Here is a 25,371-nt window from a genome sequence, read left to right on the forward strand (position 1 = left end):
TCTCCTCTATCATTTCAATTCCTTACGGCTATGATTTTTCCATACAATATCCTTATCCTGCCCTTTTAGCAGCTGCCAAACTACAAATACATCTCACAAAGTATACTGTCCCAAAGTACCATAGTGTAATTTTGTACTGTTATTGCAAACTGCAATTAAAAACTAAAAATGTACAGAAGTCTACAGTTATATATTAAATACTTAATTTACCTTCTTGTGAGATCATATGAATGTATTTCTATGACTAAAGGACTGCTGTTCTTCTAGTAATTCTTTCCTCTTTATTCTTATATTGGGGGGCAGGGCGCAATAAGGTACCGAAAAATGTAGATGTAATTTAAAATGAATTAAGAAATTCAAGTTTCTCCTAGGAAAAAAAAAAATGTATATGTAGCTCTTCCTGAAATTAAATAGATCAATTTGTCAAGTTACTCTCAATTTCCATATTCACTGCAGAAAATAATATACAGATACACTTTATTAGGAGTACAAAACTCTGCAAAAACAACCTTTAATACAAACGATTCAACATTTTTGTGTCTTTAATTGTTAAAGAGGAAGGAGCACTGATTTACTTACTAAGCATTTCTACACTCCGTCTCCTACAATGTAGGGGGAAAAAAACACAAACGCTTTAAAATCTAAAACCCTTCCATCCACAATTTCATTTTTGTGTTCAAAAGCAGAAATTCCCTATGACTGCTGGTCGGGAAAATTTGAAGTACTGAAGTTCTAACAAAGTGAATTTGTTTGGGGAAGTTCCATGCACTACCTGCCTTTCTCACCGTCCACTCTCAGCTTTCCAGCGTCCACTGGTTTTCCAGCCAGAGCTGATAGCCCCCGAGTCCATTTCTAATCTCACCTCTTGCAGGGACCTGACTGACGCAGACTTGCCAAGCCACACCGTTCAAGCTGAAATGGGATTTGTCACACAGGATTTTTTCATGCAGTACACAGAAAGCTTAACACTGCACATTGCTGATCCAACAGAACATCGTGGCATCTAGCTACACAGAAGCCTGAATCCAAAAAATCTGAATCGTGGTGCTTGTTTACAAGCCTATGATGAGTCTGCCACGCATTTTGCCTCTACATTTCCATTTCCTATTATAAACCATTAGGCATACAGTTTTTTCTACACTCTAGTACATACATAAATTCCAATTATTATCAGTATTAGATCATCAGTTTATATAAATTACCTTTAAATCCAATATTTGTATTATTTCTGGTCAGCATGCCCTTCTCCAGACAATAGCACATGTTTTGGAAGACTTTGTTAGTCCTTTGAAGTAATACAGGCTTCCTGATCTTAACCTAGGATCCAAATAGTCATAATTTGTACCACCTACTAGGTCTTCAAAACGACAGAACTTATCCTTGGTTAAGTAAAGCAACTGAAGGGCACAATAACGCTGTTTCACAAATAGCATTATTTCTGCCCAATGCAATACTAATTGCAAATACTAATACTAATGCAAAACTCATAAACCTGAGTGAGCTGGGTTTAATTTCCAAGTAAGGCTGAATGGCATTTCCAATTTCACTAAAATAAAGTAAAAGGCATAGCGTTCCTGTACCTCCAATTACTGAAATCTACTGTTTAAAACAAAATCACCATTGACTGAACTCATTTAACTTCTCGCTCTTCCCTTTTTCTGAAACACAGAACAGCAGAAACTACACTTCTGAAAAGAACCTGGTTGAAGGACAGAGGAGGAAACCAACCTTTTTATCACAGAATCATTAAGGTCGAAAACAACCTCCAAGATCATCTGGTCTAACCCTCCCCTACCAATATCACCCACTAAATCATGTCCCAAATACCACATCCAACCTTTCCTTAAACGCCCCCAGGGATGATGACTCCACCACTTCCCTGGGCAACCCGTTCCAATGCCTGACCACTCTTTCTGAAAAGAAGTTTTTCCTACTATGCAACCTAAACGTAATACTTGCATAAACATAAGCAAGTATTAAGCATCAGTTATGATATGTTTCATTAACTTATCAGTGAAGTTAAACAGTTATGGCAGGGTTTACATTTCAGTCCAGAACAGGAACTCTGCTTGGTCCCAACCAGTTTAGAAACACTAGCACATGACTGTGCCATGTGCTAAGTCATGCCATATACTGATAATACTAAGTTCAGCTTGTTTGATAAACATATTTGCTCAAGCACAGGCCCACGTATGGCACTTTCTACCATTTCAGGCCAAAAGTGCATTACTCCACCCCACCCAGAAGACGAGCAGTGCTATCCATCAGCTGGCCTTACTCCTTACTCCTCGAATGTCATCTGGAAATGTGTTCTGGCTCACTGCCACAGCTCAGTACAGCCAATGTGCAACAACGTGCAGAAACAGAACCTACAAAGACTGTCTAAAAACGTCATACCTGATACAGACATATTACCTTAACAGTTTCACTGTGATTTGAAAAAGAACGGAGTTACGTTCGATGAATGACTCCAGCAGCCATGGTGGAAGCCACTGGGCACAGAAAACACGCTTGCCTTCAGACTGGTGCCCTAGCTTGATGCTAACTACTCGTTCTATAACCTGGGTATTGTACTCTGCAGGTATTCAGGTAGTTTGGACATAATAAAATGCTCAAAAAAAAGATTGCAAGTAAAATAGAGTCAAATTCTCTAATGGCTATTTAATTCAGAACATGTAATAGCAAATGAAAAGTAGTTAAAATATGCAACCAACTTCAGAAAGGCCAAATGAAAAGCTATGCTCACACCAACAGCTACACTGTGATTTCTGAGATTTTCATGAAAGGTCTTGGAGAGTGAGGGAGAGCTAAGCTTCATAAAATAATAATCGGAACAAACCAAGATTTGAATATATATGTATTTTACCTAGGACTCCAGCATTACAAAACACTTCAGCTTTACCTAACGCTGTGTAACTCCTACAGAAACTCCTGAGTTAGTTTCTTGTACTGCAGCAAATAGCCTCAGTTTTTCCCAACGTCACTTGCCATTTTGGTCCCTACTTCTCTCCTTCCCTAACTACAGAAGCCTACAGCCTTAGGTATCAAGGAGTTATCTGACCTAGGTTTTAGGTGGAAAGAAACTCAGTATCCATCACGGATACACGTACGCTTAGTCGTGCTGAAACGTTACAAGGCATTCAGTATGTAACACAAAAGCAGCTATCATCTGAAATAAGGTCCACACAAAAGAAAATCTTGTACCCAAGAATACAGAACAGCAAACTACCTCATTTTTCACACCAGATTACGCAAGCAGTTACAAATTCTAAAGGAAGTACGCTAAAAGGGTTACTTTGCACTAAAAGAGAAAGGATATGATTTTACAAGCCCAATATTATGTTTTCATTCATAAACTCTGGGAACAGGGCCAGACCTGACTACATACATTCGATTTGACCTTTCAGGAACATTTATTTCACTGCAGAACCTCCACACTAATAAGTTTGAATTACACCAGTAATGCCAGTCACAGACACCGCCTCCCAGCGCAGCGGCAGTTATTTATAAAAGCCTCCTGGGGCCATCACTGGAAACATATCCGTCCTACAGATTACACCAATGAGCTTGGTTGTTTAAAGAAAGCGACAGTTTCAGATACTTGTGATGCAGTTCACTAAATTGTTTTAATTAGCGCAGAATCTTGTGATGATGGCAGCGACTGCGTCCCAGGAAATAACTCCACTTTTCTATGACTGGCAAGTCCAGCGATGCCCAAACTTTTCCGCCAAGGAGAACAGTAGCTTACCCTATTGACAGAAGGTGGCTGCACTAAAGCAAGATGAAGCCAAGCTACTCATGGACAGAAATTCAATAATTTCTGGTTACTATCTGCGCGGTACGTGCTCCACAGCAAGGTGCATCCCACACCGGCATCCCTCGTCCTTGCAGCAGCCAGAAGCTCGCACACACCATTTTCCAACCGGGCATATGTTAGATATTTCGGGGTGTAAGTGACAGAGAACTGGATTAGAAGCCACGGAATTTAGTTTCAGATCCTTTCTCAGCTTTTGGCTTTTTTAGTAGTTTCAAGATGTCACTTCAGCTGTGCCACGCTCTCTCCTAGCAATAAACAAATACAGCTCCTTCACTTCACAGAGGTACGGAAAAAATAATTTTGTGAGTATGAGGTGTCCAATGTTATGACAGCAGAATCATACTAGCAAAACATGTATTGTGTTATGCAAGAAAACATATATAAAATTTAGAATGAAACCCTGGTGTACTCGAAGAAAGTGGGTTTACTACTCGCTTGAAGGGACAAGCAATTCATTCATCCAGAAACTAAGGAAGGCTCTGTTACAATAACTTCTCAGGGTATTTCAGACTCTAAAAACCTAAACCTTTGTATAACTTAACTTCTCTAATAATCGCAATTGTTTTCTTAAAGATGAGATCTTGTGACAATTGTTTTCCTGACAGCACTCCACTAGTAAAATCAATATAAAACTACCAGAAATTTGGAAACTATTTTTCTGGGTCACTCTTATTCTTCTCCATGTACTGCACGTTTCTTTTTAATAAATGGCCAACTTACAATAACCAAAACAGCACATACAGTTTATTAAACTTTTGAGCCATGCCATTTGCTAGTGTCTCGGTAGATTCATTAAATACCTTGGCAAAATCAAATTTATTTATTTATTTTTTTAAAAAGGATATACTTGCTGGTGCTAAACTCAATCCACCACGTTTAAGGTGTAATTATGACCCTGAATGCTGCAAATTAAGATAGCATTCATTTGAATTGCCAAATTGCCAAAATGTACATCAAACACAAAGCAATTTTATACACACGCACCCCGTTACAGACCGCAATATAGGCTCCAGTCCTGTTTTATTGAAACCATTAGCAATTATCGGCTCCAATGGGAAATAGATGAGAGCTCCTATTATGTAAGACTGATGATGACTACATGGTGACTGAAGCACAGAAGATTCAGAACTGTGATTTCCTCCTTAGTCCTTTTGAAAATGATCTTTTTTCTGTTAGGGGTGGGAGGGCACATTACCTATTCCCTTTCTATTGCATGCACATCATGTTCCTCTATTAAGGACCTTTGGAGAATATTTCCAGATTTGTTTTTTAGACAATTTTTCCCAATTCTTTCATCCCTTAGTAGCTCTCTTAAAAACATTTCTAAAACCACCTTTTCCCAACTGTACGGTGTTTAAAAGATCAGTTACTTTCTGTTCATAGTTTCTGATTATTCTTGTTGAATCTGTTTTGAAGTCAAGTATACAATGAACTTCAGTATATATTCTCGATATATCAAACAAATAAATAGGATGAGAGGTTTTGACACGTTTGTCTGCTTTTATCTTATAAGTTTGATGGTATGTGATACACATAGCAGAGTCACATTATGGATCTCATTTAACACTCCACAATAAATCAGAAGAAATTTCTTCTTAGAGCATCAAACCAACACAAACAATAATCACTGTTAATATGCAATGCCAGTTCTGTGCTTACTAACTTCAGTCTAGAAAGCTTATAAAGTTTTAAGATCCAAGACATGGAAAGAAAACGAACTATTTACAAAGAAATATCCGTTACTGAGAGCACTCATCCATTCATTTCAAAAGCCAGGGAAGCAACTACTGTGCTCCTGAGCTCGAGGGGAGAACCAAACCTCAAAGCCTACTCCTTGTGCTGGGTCAACAGCAACCTTATTCCTCCGAGCTTTGGCCAGGCAGATACAAAAACACTAGCTATACCACAGATATCTATGTTTATTCTATTTTGTCAAATTTTCCTGGAAAGCCTTTGATTGTACCAGTAGCACTGAAGCATATAGTCAATTTGGGAACAGAATCAAAAACGGAACAGGACAGTGCTACACAGCCTAGAATTCAATGATTACTCTGAATACTCCCACCAGAAGGTTTACTTTCGTTTTTCAAACTTGCTCTGTAATTTCTTCTGTTCTTTGAATGCCTAATTGCATATATACCAAAAGCATTGAAAAAAAAAAATTCCATAGCAACTATTTCAAAGAATACAGCTCAGCAACTCATAATAGCAACAACAACAAAAAGTATGTAGATTAACCAAAGTCTTCATTTACATGGATGGATTTCTTTATCTATGCTTAAGTGGAAATATTAATGTTGATCGTGAACAATTTCACAGTAATACATTATTAAAATATGAAACTTTTTCCAAAAGAATTTCACGATTGCTCAAGCAACTGATATTAACCTTCAAAAATAGACTGTCTGAAATTTGTGATTATAAAAGACATTTCAGATGATCTGCAAGAATTTGCTTTAATAGTTGAAATGTATAGTGACATCACATAAAGAATTTATACAGATTTTTAGCTAATTAAACAAGGATTTTCCATAGCAACAAAAGATACAGAAGCAAAGCTTCTGATAAAAAAGCTAAAAATCTACATGTAGACTAATTGCATGTAGTTTCTTAATTTTTTTTCCCCATTTAGAATTTTTTTCCCCAACACTTCCAGTAGATTATTTGTGTATATCTTTTTGTGATTTACACACCACCATTTAGCTCTCTCTTGGCAAAACATTACAGCCAGTGTAGTACATGCTATAAAATCATTCTTTCAGATAATCAAATATAAAGAATTATTAAACTGTGAACCTTGAACACCACGGATCAAGGTTCCAATTGTACTGTGACTAGAAGAACATTTAGCATAACCTGAGTCTCAAAATAGGTGATTTTTAGGCTCTTAACAGGAGAGTTGACAAAATGGTTGCTAGTCCAAAATAAGCTCATTTACATGAAACTATTCACTTAAGACACACCTGGCTGTACTCTACTCTATTGCAAAATATATCAGTTTTTTTAACATAAAAGGTATAGTCCTTGTCAGGAGAAAATTCCTATCCAACAGTACAAAATATTGGTTTCCTACGAGGGGGTTTCTCTGACTTAGGAACGAGACGATGTTTCAACAGTGATGGGTGATACCGGTGGGAGGGGGATGGTTGGACCAGATGATCTTGGAGGGTTTTTCCAGCCTTAATGATTCTGTGATTCTCTCACCCAGGCTCGCCAGCAAAGCATCCGAGTAGCAGAGCACAACCTCCTCCCCAGACTTTTTGTCCTTGCAGAGGTAGCATTCCCCCACTCTCCTTTTACAGGAGTGCTAAATACAGCAAAACTTCATGAAATATATGGTTATTTTTTCAGATGAGGGTTTTCTTTAAAGATAACTAAAGGTACACAAAACAATGTGATTGTGTACCTCATGTTTCATATTGGCAAGTCCAAAAAAAATTCTGGTTTCAAGACACTAAAGAGTAGTGATTTTTTTTTTTTTATTATTACCTTCATTAACAGATGATCATACTGAAATACAAAGATATCTAAGCATCTGATGTTCTGGCAATGACTGAAGAAACAATTAGTTAATGTTGAAAGTGAAGTCTTTAATCAAAACCAAGACAGAGATGTTCTTATAACTCAATGACCACAGAAACTGTTAGCTGCTTGATTAAAAGCACACAGACAAATGTGCTTACGGTTTCATAAATATTTCATACGTGCATTTAACTTAAGAGGCACAAGTAGGAACAGAGAAATGACTACGTATATCTCAACCCCTGCTTTGCGCTGCCTAATTGTTATGAAATAGTTTTACTTCATTAAAATGGAATGTATTAAACCCATAAAAGAAGTTCAAATAAACTTCAAGAGAAAACAAAAAGGATCGTAGAAATGAGAAAATGAGAGTTTGCAACATATCTATTTGAGAATGATCACAAAGTCAAAAAAAAAAATAAGTTATGGAGTGAAGCTTTACAATCAGGGAACTCAGGAAGAAGATGCTCCACGGTCTCCAGTGGTGCTGATTTCATCACTGATATAAAAAAAAAAAGCACACAGAACCAGAAAATCCAAATAAATCCCAAAGTATTAAAGTCCAAATGCTTTGAACTGTAAATTATTCCCATTAAAAAGTCTATAAATAATTATGGCATAAAGCAAAAAATAGAAAAATGTAAAAGAGAACAAGAAAAGGACAAATATAGAAAGTGCAACTTACAATCTCCCTAAACGCATTAACCTCCTCAAAACAATCAGATACAGGAATGCATAAATTCATGTCAAAATTAAACAAAATCCTACTAACAAAACCTTCCACAAAATAGAAATAACTGGACACCAGCATAAACAGAGGCCTCCATGAAAGGCAACAATCAATGCGACCAAAGCCAAAAAGCTTGTTTATTTAAAACATCTCATTTCAACCAATGAATCAGTTAATTACTCTACAGTGAGAGGTCTCTTAAAATAAAACAAAACGTAAATGAGTTATTGAATGACAGAGGAAGTAATGAAATCCCATTTCCTACACTCCCCTCATAAACTTATGCAGAGCATGAATGGATGAAAGACTTCCCTACAATTCAAATAGTCATTGATTTTCCCTACCTTTTTTAATTTAATCCTTAAGTATATTACAGCTTTCAACTGGCATCAACTCATTAATGGGGTCAGGAGGGGAGGAAGCAAGGACTAAAGAAAAACTTTTCCAACCTTACCCAAAAATGCTTATAAATTTGCTGTTGTTCAACTTCTCAGTATAAGACTTTAATAAATGCATACTTTTACCTGCTGGAGACATTTATATGCTTCACCTGCTTTAGAACCCACATTGTAGATGGTCTGAATTATTAACTTTTAGATGCACTTCTGCATCTTCTATTCTGATGTCCCATCGTTTCAAGGGGGGAGATGTTTGCTCTTCTGCAAAATCAGCTACAGTGAGCACCAATGGAAGGAAGAGAGCAGATGGGTCTTTCTCAGCAGGCAGCTGAAAACATGCAGGTAAAAGCAGGAAGCTTTTTGTTTAGGCCCTCCCCACCAAAATACAGTGTCAGTATTTGTGATCAAGCTTCCCAATGTATGGATTTTACATGGGATCATCTAATGGTTTGGGTTGGAAGGGACCTCAGAGCTCCCCCAGCCCAGGCTGCCCCCAGCCCCATCCAGCCTGGCCTTGGGCACTGCCAGGGATGGGGCAGCCACGGCTCCTCAGGGCAGCCTGGGCCAAGGCCTCACTGCCCTCATAGCAAAGAATTTCTCCCTTATATCTAACCTAAATCTGCCCTCTTTCAGTTTAAAGCCATTCCCCCTTGTCCTATCACCGCCCCCCCGACAAAGAGTCCCTCCCCAGCTTTCCTGTAGGCCCACTTTAAGTACATTCATCACATTTTGGCAGGAAATAAATCATTTTTTTCCCCAAATATTCTGCATTGGACAATCTAGCTACGGTCGTAAAGCCAGCTACAGTAAGGAAAAATACAGAAGAACTTCTCCAGAGGCAACTGAAATGTGACTGCTGTGGTTATGGCACTTCTAGTCAGACACGTACAAAGAACATCTGCCTCCAGGCAAGTACCACATTGCAGCTGTGTTTGCTCCATCTTACCCTGCTTCTTAACATAGTTCTGGACTGAAACCTCACTTTATGTAATTTCTGGAGTGAAACCTGACTTAATGTTCCTGAGAGAGAATTTTAAAATAATATAAAAAGGAGTATCTGTTAGCATGCTACCCTGTTACATTAAATTGAGCCTCCAACGTAAAATGAAAAAGATAAGCTGTGTCACTCAGTGACCTTCATACATACTCTGTAACATGAATTATTAAATCCGCATAGATCTCATCCATTTGAGCAAATTAACAAGATTCTATTGTATTCTGAAGCAGAAACGGCATCAGAGATCAACTCCATTTCAGTGTTGTCACATAGCGTTCACGGGTTTTAATCACGTAACTTTTAGAACTTCTCATCAATACAAGGAACTTTTAGCTCACTAAGGTGAAAACTAATGAGCAAAACTAATTTAAATTTGCAAGTTCATCAGTTTATAATGAAACTTAGGATAAAAAACTTTTTTTTAATGTCATGTCCTTGGTAACTAAAATTTTTCTTTCAGACAGTTTACACTGACCACCTTGTACAAGTTACCTAGAGGAAGCAAGAGAATGCTTTGTTCTAAAAATTCAATCAACAGTTTGGTAAAGTGAAAGAAACCTGTCAGATGAGTGAAATGAAGGGGCGGAAGGACAAAATGCAGATTCAGAAGAATTACAGAAAAATGTTTCTCAATAAATATTTCCTTTTTTTTTTTTTTCCAGGAATACTTTGCAAAATCGTATTTTTTATTTTTTTTTGCCATAAAACAAGCATGAAATTTTATCCAAGCATCACTATACTGACTGTCCTCCAAACAAAACAGACAGACAGATAGGTACATTATAAATTTGCCTTGTATTCTTTGCAGGAGTTACCAAGGTCAGAACTGATGGTCCAGCTGCATTTTTTTAGTGCTATGCAAATACTCTAGATCACAGTTGGTTTTATGGTTTTACTTCAGAAGTTATTTCATACATAACTTGCACACACTGCACAGAACAGCATTAACAAATTGGTAATTAAAAATAAAGAAAAATAAACCCAAATAGTACTCATTCACTACAAGCACCCTAATGAAAGCCAAACTGTTAAATGGGAGCAATTCACAGATGATGGAGCTGAAAAAGAGTTCTGCTCATGAAAGCAACCTTCTCAGGAGGTACAGAGAGAAAACTGGTTTTGTTTCAGTCTATTTGTTTAGTCCAATTCCACATCTTTTTCATTCAAAGTTCAGAAACTAACAGGTATTTGAAAATGCAGGAAAACTCTGTTCCTTCTATCCTTGGGCATTTAAAAACTAAATAAATTAGTGCAATAGCCTGAAGTCTCCATTTCTAAAACCTGAAAGGACATGATGAACACACACACAAAAAATGTTCCTAACTAGAGATAACATTTCCTATACCGATTTAAATGGTAAGAAAAGCAGTGTATGCATCCTGCAGATGCTTTTTTTTTTTTAATAAGAACCATTAAAATGCCAATTTTCAGCAATTTAATTACAATTTTAAGTATGAATATTGGGTAGCTTCCTGTTTTGTTTATTTTTATTAGGAATTTAAATGAAGGATTGTATTTAAATGTAAATCAACTAGTCTTAAAGGTCACTGATCAAGAATCATCATCTGCCTCTTAGAAAAGTAACTGGAGGGGGGATAAAAAGGAAAAAAACATCAATTTCCTTAAGATAATTCTTCCACATAAATGAGAAAAAAGACAAGGAAACTGCAGAACTGGAGCTATATACCATTTTTCCAACAGTGACCCATATTAGAGAGAATGAAATAGACTTTTGGAAAGAGAATGTGTGTGCCTGTTCTAATCACAAATTTTAAGATGTTGTTTCAGGGGAAAAAAAAAATCCTTCATTGTCATGATCTGTATAAGCTGACAGGTCTTTTCCCACTCTAATTGCTAGGACTTCAGGACTTGCAAATTATGCATTACCCCACAGCTAAACAGGGAAGAAGTGTTTAAGAGAGAGCTCCGCTGCCTAAAATGCCAGCAATAAAACACCAGAGAAGAAATGATCTCCTTTCAAATTTAAATTGTGTCTGCCAGCAGTGTGTTCTTACATTATACAGATACACTTGCTGCAGTCTTACACCCTTTTAAACTAATAATTAATATTCAAATACAGAACAACTCTTGTGCAGTCTAAGAATACTATTAATGTAATCAAAGTGAAATGAAAATGTTTCATTCATTATAAAGAAATACATGTCTACATATAAACATAGAGTTTAATAATAATGATACTATATCCATTTCCAGAGAAAGACTGATTTATTTGAGTAACAAAGAATATCCCTCCTAAATGAAACTTTGAAATTTTAAAGAACAAGTGCTGTGTTCATGAATTGTTTTCCTTATTTCCAAGCATTATTCTACAGTCCAGACTAGTATTTTAGGCTGTTTTCAACCTTCACTTTCTTCACAGAAGCAAAGAAATGTTTCGTGACATTGTAAATGCTGTTTTAACGCAGTCATTGAAACTAAAAACGGCATCTGCAACTTCTTACAAAAGATACTTGAGACAAGAGATGATCAATAAATTCAACTAAGTGGGATTTAGTTAAGCATCTTTCTCGCATATAGTATGTCCTATGCAAAGATGGAATAAAGTATCTCACTGCAGCCCTTGATTTCAGGTCCTCAAAAATGTGAGAGTTTGCCCACGTGGAACGCCATTAACTCTTTGCCTCGTATGATTTTGGTTGTTTTGCATTGTTGTTTCAGAGAGTAAGCAGCGACAGATTTTTAACAGCAATGATTCAGCGAATTCCTAAAGAACAACCCTGGGGAAGAAAAAGGAGATCTGTGAATCCAGCTTGCAAAAATATGAGATTCAATAGCTCCAAAGCTTGAGGCAGAAAAATCCACACTTCTCAAAGACAAAAATATACCCAAAAGAGATCTTTCCCACCCTCAAAAACAAAAAATACTCTCCTTTGAGAAGATTTTTCACAGGTTTGTAGATTCTGTTAAGGTGTGAGAGAGTCTGTGGGGGTTAAAAATAAATTAATACTGTCCAAGAACAAGTTCTCAGGACCTTGTACTCGCAATAAATACTCTCAGATCTTAAAACCGCATTTGCACCTCACGTGGAGCTCAATCTCTAACTTTGGTTCAAAAGAAAGGCTGAGTTAGTGGGAGACCAGGAGAATTGATTTGAGCTCTTTCACTTACTGGAATAAGGACACTGGCATTTATTACTAAGCACAGAGGTACATAAGCTTTTTCCAAATCCTCATCCCTATTCTCTCAATAGGGATGGGCCTCAAAGTCATGTTCCCAGCAGAGCAGAAATGAGAAACCCATGCAAACCCATGCATGTTTTAAAAAGAGCGTGCATTCCTAGACCGTGTTCTTCTCCAGTGCCAGGCTGCGATCCCGAGCATCTAACCCCAGCATGCAACAAGCATTTACCGAACGGCAACATAAGCCATGGAAATTCCTCCCACAGAGTCTAGAGAGGATGGCGCAGCAGAGGCTAACAACCTAAACAGCTGCTCTATTCAGCTTTTTCTTACCTCTAAAGGTGTAACTCTGTACAAAGGATCTTAATATTGCTGGCACTGCTTGCCTGCCTAACAACCAAAACCGATTTGTTTGTGCTATTCCCTTTTACTTTTCTTTTTTATGAGACCTAAGTCACCGGATTTTTTTAAGCTTTTATAAAACAGTTCCAGAGTAAATTCAGACACTGAGAAGTTCCAGTACTGAAATGTAATTCAATCCCAAAATTTCCATTTGTGAAACTCTGGGCCCCATACAGGAATAATCAGAACTGAAGAACGGATGACTAATTATTTTTTTCTTCATGAAAATCGTTATACATCTATAAACTACACATACTACAAAACTGATTTCTTCAATAAACAAACCAAGTGGAGAAAGAAAAAGCTGTCAGCGGAAAAACTGGTTAAAACGCCCTACATGAAAAACAAGGCGTTTTGTGTCAATACTGATAATTACATAAATGAAATAATGCTGGCAATAGTATCATAATTATGCACAGAAAAGGAATAGATTAAAGGGAATAAAATGATTTGAACATTACTTAGAAAAGCTGCTTCGTGAAAATACATACTTTTTAAATTTTGATGGTTTAGGCAGAAAGAAAAAAAAGATTGTCTTTCAGATTTCAGTTTCCAAAACCATCAGCTTCACATTCATAGTCACATTAAATTTGGTATTTTACTAAAACAAACTCAAAAGGCACCAAAATTTCCATAGCCCAAAACTTAATCCGATCCAAAACCCATTAGAAGCTCTTTCTTTTTCTTGAAGCGGAACTACCTTGATGTGCTGCTTAGAAATCTGAAAAGAGCTCCAAAATATCTTTTTTAATTCCAATTGCTAGTTCAAATTCCCTACACGCTGTCATCTCAGCAAGCACCCACCCAGCACAGCCCATCAGCCCACGGCTCTGCTGCCTGAGCAATACCCCTGGGCTGCTCCTCTCTCCCGACACTTCATCCCATCCCGGCTCTTTCACCATCTGACCCACCACCATTTCTTTATGCACCATGATGCTGGGGTAACTTTGGTCCTTGAGCATCCCAAGCTTCTGAAAATGGAAAGGTGATTTCTTTGCATGCTGCTGGTACCTCCCGGCCACAGCCAGGCCACCACCCCCATCCCAAGGCAGAGTGGGTGGCTGTGTGTCCTGGGCTGCTCCCACCGCACACACCGTGGACAAACAGTGCCTGCAGAGCAGTGGCAACATGCAGGCACTAAGCTCTGCCCAGGTGAAACTGCACACTGCAGCACCCACAGCAGAAATTTCTGTTCTTTATTTCATACGCTGCAGTGTGTGCCGTTACTAACCTGACCAACACTGGACCGGTGGAGGAAGAGATGGGAGGAAATTTCAGATACAGCTGAACTGGAACTGATCGAATAAACTTGCTAGTTTTGAACTCCTGCCTGCAATCAGAAATGGGATAAAACACTTCTCCGGTAGATACAATTCAGAAAACCTACACCAGACACCTTGAACTGCTCTTCGTGTTCTGTAACAGCACTGCTTCTTCAAACACGAAGCCTGCAACTTCATACCACGGGCAAAACTGCTACAGCAGTAGTGAAAGCAGCACAACTTAAATGGTTAGCAGGGTTTATTATAGCCAGAAAGGAAACAAATGAAATGAGGACAGTTCTGAATAAACCCGACAGAATTATTTCCTGTACCTAATAATAGGATCTGGGTTTTCCTTTACCAGTCTTGCAATGCTGATTCTCCAGAAAGGGAGCCAAGAAATTCCTCCTGCCTGTCTTGTCGGTTCCAGCTTTGCCTTTCCAGGTCCCAGATGAGATTCCTTAATCACTTAAGACTTCATGCCACATAAGGAAGTTTACTGTACAGATGGGAAACTCAGCATTTAGGCAAATCAGTCCTCTTCAATTCAAGAAACATTTCTTTTTATAAAGGAAGATTTAAAAGAATATTATATACTGTGCGTCTCTAGTGTTTTGCTTGTTTACTTGCTTTTTATATGTCCTAAGCACACTCTGTTCACTTCAAAATTAGAGTATTTGAGAACAGTTTTTAATACCACAATTTTCACCATGGAAGAGCTTGACTGTATATAGTTTACCTTGTAAATGGAAAAGTAACTCTCTTAAGCTTGCTGATTTGTGTATTAGTTCTAAAATCCTTTTCTTTTTAAGACAAATTTTGACCACAGAGGCATTTTCAGCCCCTTTAAGCTAACATTTCATTTCTAATAATTTTTTTAAGTTTCTTCAACGATTCTAAATTTTTTAGTCTCTGAGAAATCTCAGAAGGGTGTCCTGTACTTGAAATCTTAACACAAATTACACATGGAGCATCCCACACTCCTGAGACAGGGTGGGGTTAATACCAAATATTAATTGAATACTTTCTACCTAATGGTTTTCTGCACTGATTTATAAGTGTAATTCAAAGTTAATCCATGTGTGTGCTTGAGGACAAAAAAAAAAAGATATTCACTGATGTGGTCATATGTTTCCTCAGTTTTTCACTAACACTATGAATGCAGCAATAAAGCACAGCTGATGTACATTACTGAAATTACTGGTTACTGTTTATATACATCTCTCCATTCAAATTGTGACTTTAATCACAACTGCCAGCCTTTCATCTATGCAGAAACATACTTAGCTTTGCAGGTAACCTGAAGAAAACTATCAAGCAATGAATTTTTCGCTTTTTCAGTGTATCCTCTATGTTAATCCAATAATTGATCCACACAAAATACAAAATACATTCAAAACCAGATGTACCATTTAAGAACACCTGCACATCAAGTTCTCACGTAGAGCAACTGGCAAAGGCTTACATCAGAGTTCAGGTGACCAATATAAATAATCACTTGAAAGGATGCTTCACCTTCTTTTTACTACAACTAATGAGCATTGATCGAATCAAACGCTTTAGCTACCTATTACAAATCCTTTCCAGCGCAAATGTCTGCCTGCCATCACCAGTTTATCTACCTGTCTCAAGAGAATCCATTTAGACATTGGTGTTCTTTCTCGCATAGAAGAGAATGTCAGCTTCTTGAGACTGGCAATCCATTACTTGAAATAAAATATTTTCCCAAGTACCTTATATTTTCTATAGAAAAAAAAAAGAGTGACATAAAGAAAAAGCAGGTAAAGTGATAAAAATGACAAACACCACAAAGAATAACACAGAACAATAAAAACAGTTCAGCCACAAAATCTGAGTTATTTGGTAAATTGTTCTCATTCAAGAAAACTGTTTCAATATTACAAAATGCAAAAGTATAAAGCAAGAAAAAAAAACACTGGCTACACTGAAGAGAGTGAGCATTTTGTGAAAAGTAATGACTTTTAAAAGGTTTTAAGGGGCCTATGGAAAGCAACAGAACTGCTACACTGCATTTAGTCTTGATATTTAGATTTTAGAGCAACCACCAGATACTAGAGAGGTACAGAACAAAGTCACGTGGCTTCTATATCTTAGGCTTGAATAATCATATCCACAGCCAGAAGTTATATTACTCTCCGTGCTGTTATATAGGTATTATTTTTGGACTTCCTTCCACATCATCTAATCCAAGTTATACGTAAACCTTCTGGATATTTCACTCTTATTGCATTCTGATCCACTGATACACCTGAAGCTCAGCTTCCTCCCCTCCTCTTTGTGAGGGTACAGGATGTGAGATGCAGGATGATACTTTCTGTTAACAGCAATCTTATTCCATCAGAGGCACTCAGGAAACTATTACAAAGATATTTTAGCTTTATTTAGTCAGTGCTTTCTCCAAATTCTTCCACTAACTAAATCACCTTTCTGCATCATATTCCTCAACTTCACTTCCAAAGCTTTTTGAAACTTTACAACAGACACCTACTGGGCTGTAGTTTAATGAGCCTTTCCTTCTGCAGCAGTGCTGGTTTCAGTAGCTTTTACTTATTCTTCAACACCTCTTCCCATCTCCGAGCTGTGCTCCGAGTTTTGTTCACACAGGTATTTGTTCAGCTGAGTAATGAACCAAATGAAACCAAGCAAAATATCCAGGTTTAAAACAAAGCATTTTTAGAAAAGAAAGTTAATTTAGCACAGGTCAGCTGTGCACAAACAGTTCTAGTAGAGCTCAGGAGGTGGTGCAGAATGAGAACCACCAACAGCAGCTGATGAAGTTAGCCCTGGAGCTAAAGAATTACTGAAAATAAGCTGTCAGCATCAGGAAGTTGACTTCAGCTACAAACACCCCATAAAGCAGCTGACTGAATTGTTAAACACCTTCTTAGCACTTTCTCAAAAAGCTGTGTTTGACACCTGGGAGAAAACTCCTCCAAAGATCCCTCTCCTCAATGCTTTCTTCCACCTGCCCCTAATGCGTGGTGGAAAGGAAAAAATCAGCAGTGGTGGGGTGGGGACAGGTCACTGCCACCAGACCTTACCTTGCTATCGGTACGAACCCAGCCTGCGGTGGCATTCCACCTAAATCCAGCTGTTGTCTTTCATTTTAAATGGAGACCAAATCTATTTTCGTCTGGTATTTGTACAGCACTTGGCACAAACTTTTGTCCAAGACTCGAAATCAAAGGTAATAAAATAAACCAGAATCAGGATCCCATTCCCTCCTAAAAATCATGAAAAACATCATTAACCCACACATACAACAACTACGAAGTGAAGTTCTCTTACTACTCTCCGTATTTTAGAAAACAGGAATTAAATCTGGAAACACTGGCATAGCGTGACCCACTATGGACCAAGTCCTTGCTATGCTGACACAGATCTATGAGATAAAGTAAGAATACAGAAAATCATGACAAAAATTTTTAAAAAGTGTTCAGAGATTGCTAATCAAACATTATTTATCTTATATCGAACGTTACAAGTCATTGAAAGAGTGTGTACCATTAGATACTGAACTTTAGAATGAACACTTCTAGAATTGTTGCCTTCTTGAAGTATACATATAGAATTAAAAGCAAAGTAATTATGAAGAAAAATAGCTTTTAGTCCATAAACTAGTCTTTTGTCATCATAGGAGGAACCCTAACCTGACACTTCCTTCTTACTGAACAGAAGAGCTGGGATTTTTCAGTACATCTTTTGCTAACTGCACGTCTTCCTGAACAGGCAGAAAGGCTGTCCGGAGAGCATTTTTCTGCAAGTAAAGTGTGATTGGTTCAACATGGACCTTCCACGTAATGTTCTTATAATGAGTAAATTACTAGGTGATATAAAACTAAAAAATGGCAAAACCATAATGAAAAGCTTAATATGCTTTTTACAGCAATGCTGAAGGAACTGATGCCATGTTTAAGTTGATCGTGCTTTTACTCACACCCTGAGGCAAACCAGCACAAAATGCAATGAACAGCATGATTTTATTAAATATATATATAAAATGAACAATTTTCTTCTTGGAAAACAACTGACTTGAAGGAATGCTCTAGCCTAGTGACTGCCATCTGACACCTGGTACTACAGGCTTTGCAATTCACACAGGATTTCCTATTACTGACTGAAGGTGAAAGAATCACGAACGCAGAGGGAGAAGGAAAAAAAAAACAGTTAAGAAGCCAGGAGCACATGGATTTTAAACAGATGAGAAAAGTACAGCAACTTCATAGGAGCTGGTGGCAAGCCTGCTACACTTGGAAAGCTGTTTGAACATCCCCTCTGCCGAGCCTGCAAGAGGATGCTCAGGACATCCATCAACTTCAAGGAAATTTGCAGTTATCATGAACTAGAAAATCTATTGTTTGCAGCCATGTGTACATAGAAGCAGGACAGCATTTGCCTTGTGAAAGCATGCTGTGCAATGGTAGAGGGAATATATCCAGCTTTGCAGATGTAAATCTCTGTTCTAGAGAAAGGTAAAGCAACGGGCTATCAGGCAAATATACAGAAGTAAGTTGAGTTATATGGTTTTGCCTCAGCTTCATGGAGGAAAAAGCCAGCTGACCCTCTTGAAAATTCAGAAAAATCCATATACCAGAAGACAAGTAGAATTTAAACATGGGATCTTCCTAAATCTCTTACATAAACTGATCTGGAGAGCAGCGCTCACTCCTTAAAATAGCCATCGCTCTACAACTTGACTTTTTGAACCAGCAGAGAGCTATAGACACACAGGGATACAGACTGCGTGGTTCTAGTGAGAGAGATACATTGCTGGATATCTCAGTGAGAATCCTCAAAAGTCATTCATCTGGGAAAGACACAGCCACATCCATGTGGTCAAACTGCTGAAATCTGAGCTGCTTTCAGTTCTGCAGCTCCAAGTTCTGTAAAAAGCCATTTCAAAATCAGTATGACACTTCAAAATACATATATATATATTCTTTTAGAATTGCAATTTCAAACAAACAAACAAAAAAATCAAACCTGAGCTTCTCTCTGTCCTGTATGAGGAGACAGTAAAGAATTAGAATTGTTTCTGATGCTATTCTGGTGCTATTCTCAGAGGAAACTAATTTCATCACTAATGGATCTCAGAAGAATCTGGCAATACAGAATGGAATAATGTCAGATACAAAAAATAAATTAATACATAAAATTTATTTTCCATACCTTCAAAGCCAGGACAAAAGATACAGGGTTATATTTAGCTTTTTTTTTGCAAACTGTCCAAGTGATTACCATTACATTTTTCCCCTGACCACAGAAGAAACCAACACAGTCAACCTGTTTCTTTTTCAGTCTTCGTAACATCTTCCAGACTGACTGCAAGAAGAATCTCACTATACCTGAAAATCCCCTGAAGCTGAGGAGAGAGAAGGAAATGCCTTTTTTTCATTATTGGCATTAAAACATGAGGTAGCTTCTTGCATAAATCCATAAAAACTTGCAAATCATGATGGGAAACCAGCCTTTGCAGGCTATAGGAAATGCAAGAAGTAATCAGGTGGCAATGAAGTGCTAGTTCTTCAAAAAAAAATAAAATAAAATTTTGCTAACATCAGATTACTTTTTCTACGGAAGAACTTTTCATATGGAGTTTCCATCTTAATAGTGAATTTTTGATCAATGTATCTGAAAAAAATAGTATCTATGAAAATTAAGAGAACAAAGAAATACAGAAAAACTTGAAAATGGCAAAAGAAACTTTTCAGGTCATCAGGTAAATAAGCTACTACAAGCACCTTGGCGGAATACAGATAGTTTTCACATATAACAGGAAGTGTAGTTGGAAAAAAAAAGTGAAACTGTCACCTTACATGTCTTTTCAAACAAAATACTACATTAAGCATTTAATAACAACTGGCAAAATTCAGATGTCAATCCATCTGAATAATTATAAAGGAAGTTAAAATGAACCCAATTACGTCTCACCATGGGATGAAACCTAGCACTTATGACAGCCATGGGAGAAAGAGAGAACACTAAGTGTGATTTAGCACAAAAAAAAAAAAAAAAACCACTCGATAATAGTGACCTGATTCAAGTCTTTGTATCTATTTCTTCCAAAACACCTTTAACTAACACTTCAGCCTCAGACACCTCTCCCACAAGCTGCTTCACAGTTAACAAGGATGCAGAGAATTTCCCTGGCTTCTCTGCTGAGCCTCCTGCTCTTTGACTCTCCCTCTCCCACCTCGCTTATACTCCTGCTGCCAACCCTCTGGAACGCTTCTTGCTTCCGACGGATCTGAAATAGATTCGTTATTAAGTTTTCACATCTTGAATATTTTTGCAGAATTATTTTTGGCTTGCATTATGATATTTTGGGCATTGAACACTTGAACATTATTTGGAAGATACCTCTTCAAAAATATCTACTAATTTAAAAATAGATTTTCTACTATTCTTATTTCTCATTCTGACTTTTCTTCATTTTCTGTTTTAATGAATATTATTTATTTTCCTTACTGCCTTGAATCACAGAAGTATAGAACCATTCAGGTTGGAAAAGACCTCTGAGATCATCTCATCCAACCTTTAACCTAATACTGAAGTCCATCACTAAACCATGCTGCCAAACTCTACATCGATACGTTTCTTGAAAACCTGCAGGGATGGTGACTCAACCACTTCCCTGGGCAGCCTGTTCTCATGGCACACAACACATTTTAGTTTTCCTTTTAATTTCCTTGTAAGCATGTCTTCCTTTATGCATATTTCCTTCTGAAAATTAAATACTATTATGGTTAATTTGGCTTTTGTCCTCACCTCTTTGTAACGTCTTTGGACACTTACTGTATATATGAACTGAGTTAGCTTGTTTACCTCACTGGATTTCTAAGCTTTCTGGAAAGGTAAAGCACAACCCCACATCATCCCTACATAACTCACAGAGCATCACTAGTCCCCAGACTGAACTCCTGGTACCACTCATCAAGCACACTGGTTGTATCAACATCCTTACATGAAACGTGAGCTTCAAGTTCTGTTATTTTGTATTTCGGACCAATAATATTTGTACAGAAACCTGTGTGTGCTATTTGGGCTCTTTCTCGACATTTTCCACTTCATATCTGCCAACTTCTTTCTCATGATATGAAATTACCAAGCTTATAGTATTTCAAAGAACAGTTCTGCAAAGATCCTAATATTCAGTTTTCTACTTCACAGCCCTCGGTTTCACCTCAGTACTTATTCTTCCCTCTGAAATCAGTCTGCATGCGGACCTTGAACTCCATGCTGATCCTCAGTCATCCCAAGAGGTTGTCGGGACACTCCAAGAGGACTTCCACCTGCATCGCCTACAGGAAAGTCATCACACAGTCCTTACTGTGAAGGAATGAAAGAGTGAACCTGGTCTCCCAAGAGTCTGTGCTGTAATCCACAGTCATTTACATATTCATATATGACTTAGAAGAAAGGAGGTGAACAGTAAAGGCACTACTTGCTGATAGAAAAACAGTATTTAGAATACTGCAGTATATATCTTACCATATTTGGGGACTGGGGGCAAAGCTGCCAGATGAAACTATATTTTACACCACTGCAAAATATTGTATATGGGGAAAAGCAAGCCTACTTCACATGTAAAACGATTAAGTAAGCAACTGATGTTGAAGTCTCAGTTGGAAGCCATCTAAAAACCAGAGGTTCTGCACAGCTTCAGTCTGGATAGAAGAGGGGTGGGGGCAATACTAACATATCACTGCCCAAATTTGTTACAAACCTGCATTTTTAATCCTGTCTGTGCTTCCCGCAAATTTGTAGAGCCAATTGCAGTAGAATGTTTCAGAGATGAAGGCAGCAACATTAACGACAGAAGTTATGAAACATTAATGTAGCTGTCCTCAATTAAAAACGTTTGTCCAGATGCTACCCTCAGACTGAGGAAATCCATAAGCAGCTTGCTATTACAGGCTAGGATGGAACAGCCAGGGAAGAATCAACCCATACACATCCTCTTTGTTTTCCAACACCGCTACAATAATAATACCAGATTTTGCTATTAAACATAGTGTTTATAGGCAAAATTATCAAAAAGAGTTGCAGAAATCAACATACATGTACAACATACATTTGGACTTGCGGAGGTTTCACCCATTTTGTCAGATGAACTCATATTTCTGCTAAAATCCTGTATTCCAACTCTTTGACAAGCTACTTGGTAATCGAGGATCTTCATCGAGCTTTTGGGATTCACAGATAATTTTCAAACTTCTCAGGCATCCTAGTGTTTGTCCTTAGGTTTGGGAATCAAAATTCCTTAAATATCACCAACAGAGGCAGCTCCAAAAATGTTTACGAACAGCTACGGCAGATACTCCCAGTCACAGTTCTACTAAATCCAATTAATCCCAATATTAGCAGGTCGACAAATATGAGAGACAGCACTTCACAAGTCTAATTAAAACTTTCCTAGCTTACACATGTTAAAAGCAAAAATATAAAAAAAAAAAAAATCCCCCGGAACACAGTAACAACAAACTACATGCTCTACTTCACAAAGCCGGATTTCATTCACAAATGTATCAGGTTTTATCCTCAACAGATGACTCATGCATATTTGTTCCTTTCAGTCTTCAAACAATCATTCAATAATTTGCTTATAAAAAGGAAGGAGGTTTTTGGTTGATTTTTTTTTTTTTTTTAATAAACTAGGAGCTATGAAAGAGAAAGTATCCAGAAAGTTTGGCCCAAATCTAGAGGGAAGTATCAACCAATTCTTGATAGTGACTGACTGAGATTACTGTTTCATTTATGTTATAAAAAAAAAAAAAGGCAACAAAAATGTATTTTTAAAAACGTTTTAAAACAATACACTATTCTTGGCCAAAATGTAATGGAGAAGGCTGAAAACAGTAAAAAATTGAATTTACTCTCAGTCTTTCATCACAGTCTATTTTTTATGTTATTTGACAGGAAGCCACCCTAGCAGCTCCTAAAAAGTAAAAACATAACAAATCTTAGTTTTATTGCCCTCTTCATAGAAAGTTCTTCAAAAGCTCATGTTTCATCTGTCTTTCTACTCAACGTTCTTTTTTTTCACTTTAATGTTAGCTTTTTTAAACACAGAAGTATTTTAAACTGCCTTTGTGTTTCCCAGTTGCACATAATAGCATCTAACTTCTCTTTCATAAGTCAGAATTCCTTCTACTCATTTTTATTTCTTAACTGCAAGCCAGAAAAATACCTCAATTACTTTTTAATTCCTCATTCTGTACACAACAGAAATTTTTGAATTTCAAATCAAACACAGAGGGGGAAATAAAGACAGTTTTAAGAAACAAGACAGCTTCTCACATTAACTGCGATTTCTGTATACGCTTTCTCTATTTTTTCTCAAAAGCACTCAAAGACCTATGATTTTACCTCTGCCGAGGCAGAAATAAAGTCTACAATTCCCTTAAATCATACCATAGGCTACAGACTTTATCAGCCATAACTATTCCTCAAACCTAACTGATTCCAATATCCACAGACCTCCTCTTCAGGGACCATTAGCAAAGGCAGCAAGACCATTTTTTGAAACTGAAGTAATATTTAACCCCCACAGGAGCAGATAAGAGAAAGAGAGAATGAAAAATAAATAAGTGCAAAGAACAACAGACCTACACAAGTCCTACCAACCTGTGGTAACTGATGAGACTACTCTCTTTCTCCTGATCTTCAGCAAACTGAAAAATCACCTCCGCTTCCACAATCTCCAGAGAATGACTTCTCCACATCTCAGTGGAAGTGTCCTGTTGGTCTGCTTCCTCACAGAGCTGGGAAAATCAACTGATAAATTCGAGCACGAAATTATCATCTTCGCACATCGAGCACTTTCTGTATGTATGCTGCACCGTATTTTCTCAAAGGCTGCTTTTCTAAGCTACTCGGAATACAATGGAGACAGATTCATGCTTGCTCTTCCCCTACTTGTTTAAAAATAGTTTATGATCATACCCCATTCCAGCACCTTTTGGTGCAAAACCTGACTTCCACAAGATCTGTGTTTCCCCATCTCAAAAGCAGCCTCAGCTAAGGCAAGACATGGTAGATCAGCAGCAAGATAAAGAACTTGACATTTACGATCATTAAAACTTCTAATAGCCTGAACCAATTACCTGTTCTCAGCCCCCAGGTTAACAGTCTTTTAAAAACTGACAGTATTAAACTAAAGAAATAAAATAAAATTTTAAAAAAGAATACCAAAAAAAATTGTTTTTCTATACTTCATGTTATATGGATCTTTAGCTAAAGGAGAAAGATTGCTGTTTTCAAATAACATCTCTGTTTAAAATTGATCACAAGAGCTTATAATGTCCAGTGAGATTACTCTTTTTTTCCCCCCTCTCCCCCACACCTTCTCTTTACCACTGTATATTATGGAAAAGGCTGGTTCTGCTCCTCCTGTAGGTGCCACTGCTTGACCTCTAGACGCAAATATTCAATACTGTTTAAAGCAGATAGATCTCCAAAAAAGAGCCATGTGATTTGCAGGTTTCCAGGTAATAAAAATCCAATCTGAAAAGGCTCCAGTTTTCTTTGCCTCTGAATTCAGACTCAGAGACAGATGCTGCACAAGTCCAAATAAAGAGACTGGCCATGCTGTGGAAAAATCTAAATGTTTGCATCAAAACCATTTCAAACCATGTTATCTTAAATAATAATAATAATAAAAATAACAAGTTCCATTAAAATCCGGGAGGTGACAAAAGCAGGAAGCAGAAATACGGGACCCCTTCGCCATACCAGAATTTTTATGAAACTGCACCAACATAATTCAGAGCACTGGACTGCGACAGCAAAGCTGTTGTGAAGCCAACAATAACAGAAAAACTGATTTGGTATCAACCCCACCTCAGCGAACCTCAGGTTGCTGTTACCAGCAAAAGGAGAACCATGGTCCCTGGGAAGGTGCCCTGCATCCCTCCGGTGAAGAGCGCTGATTCGGGCAGAAGGGCTACAAAACCCAGGGGTCGGCAGAAGCAAACCCTGCTGTGGACAGGTGATGCTCTTTCTTGGGGACAGGCAGCTGTTGGTAAGAATCTCTTTACAGATTCCTAGCCCCTGCTGGTGGATCTACAAGAAATTAGGTCA

The 25,371-nt window shown here is 37.6% G+C and overlaps 1 protein-coding gene across 13 annotated transcripts in view; it reads right to left on the reverse strand.

The window, feature by feature from the left end:
• CTNNA2 (catenin alpha 2) overlaps nt 1–25,371 on the reverse strand; it is a 476,933-nt gene that overhangs the window by 437,892 nt on the left and 13,670 nt on the right. Inside the window, exons 1-9 of one of the 13 annotated variants that reach the window (XM_083835459.1) lie at nt 23,917–24,066; nt 21,516–21,590; nt 20,483–20,536; nt 19,273–19,389; nt 17,331–17,513; nt 16,778–16,905; nt 15,891–16,011; nt 14,601–14,767; nt 14,238–14,336 (exon numbers count right to left, since the gene is read on the reverse strand). The exons of 2 other annotated variants lie outside the window; for them this stretch is intronic. The gene's annotated coding sequence lies outside the window, so the exon portion shown is untranslated. Of the gene's footprint in view, nt 1–14,237; nt 14,337–14,600; nt 14,829–15,890; nt 16,012–16,777; nt 16,906–17,330; nt 19,173–19,272; nt 19,784–20,482; nt 20,537–21,472; nt 21,591–23,916; nt 24,067–25,371 lie in introns of those variants that run through there. 10 more of the 13 variants (XM_083835468.1, XM_083835469.1, XM_083835473.1 and 7 more) reach the window with 10 other exon arrangements.

The sequence above is a fragment of the Anser anser genome, assembly GCF_964211835.1.
Source record: "Anser anser genome assembly, chromosome: 4".
Taxonomy (NCBI): Eukaryota; Metazoa; Chordata; class Aves; order Anseriformes; family Anatidae; genus Anser; species Anser anser.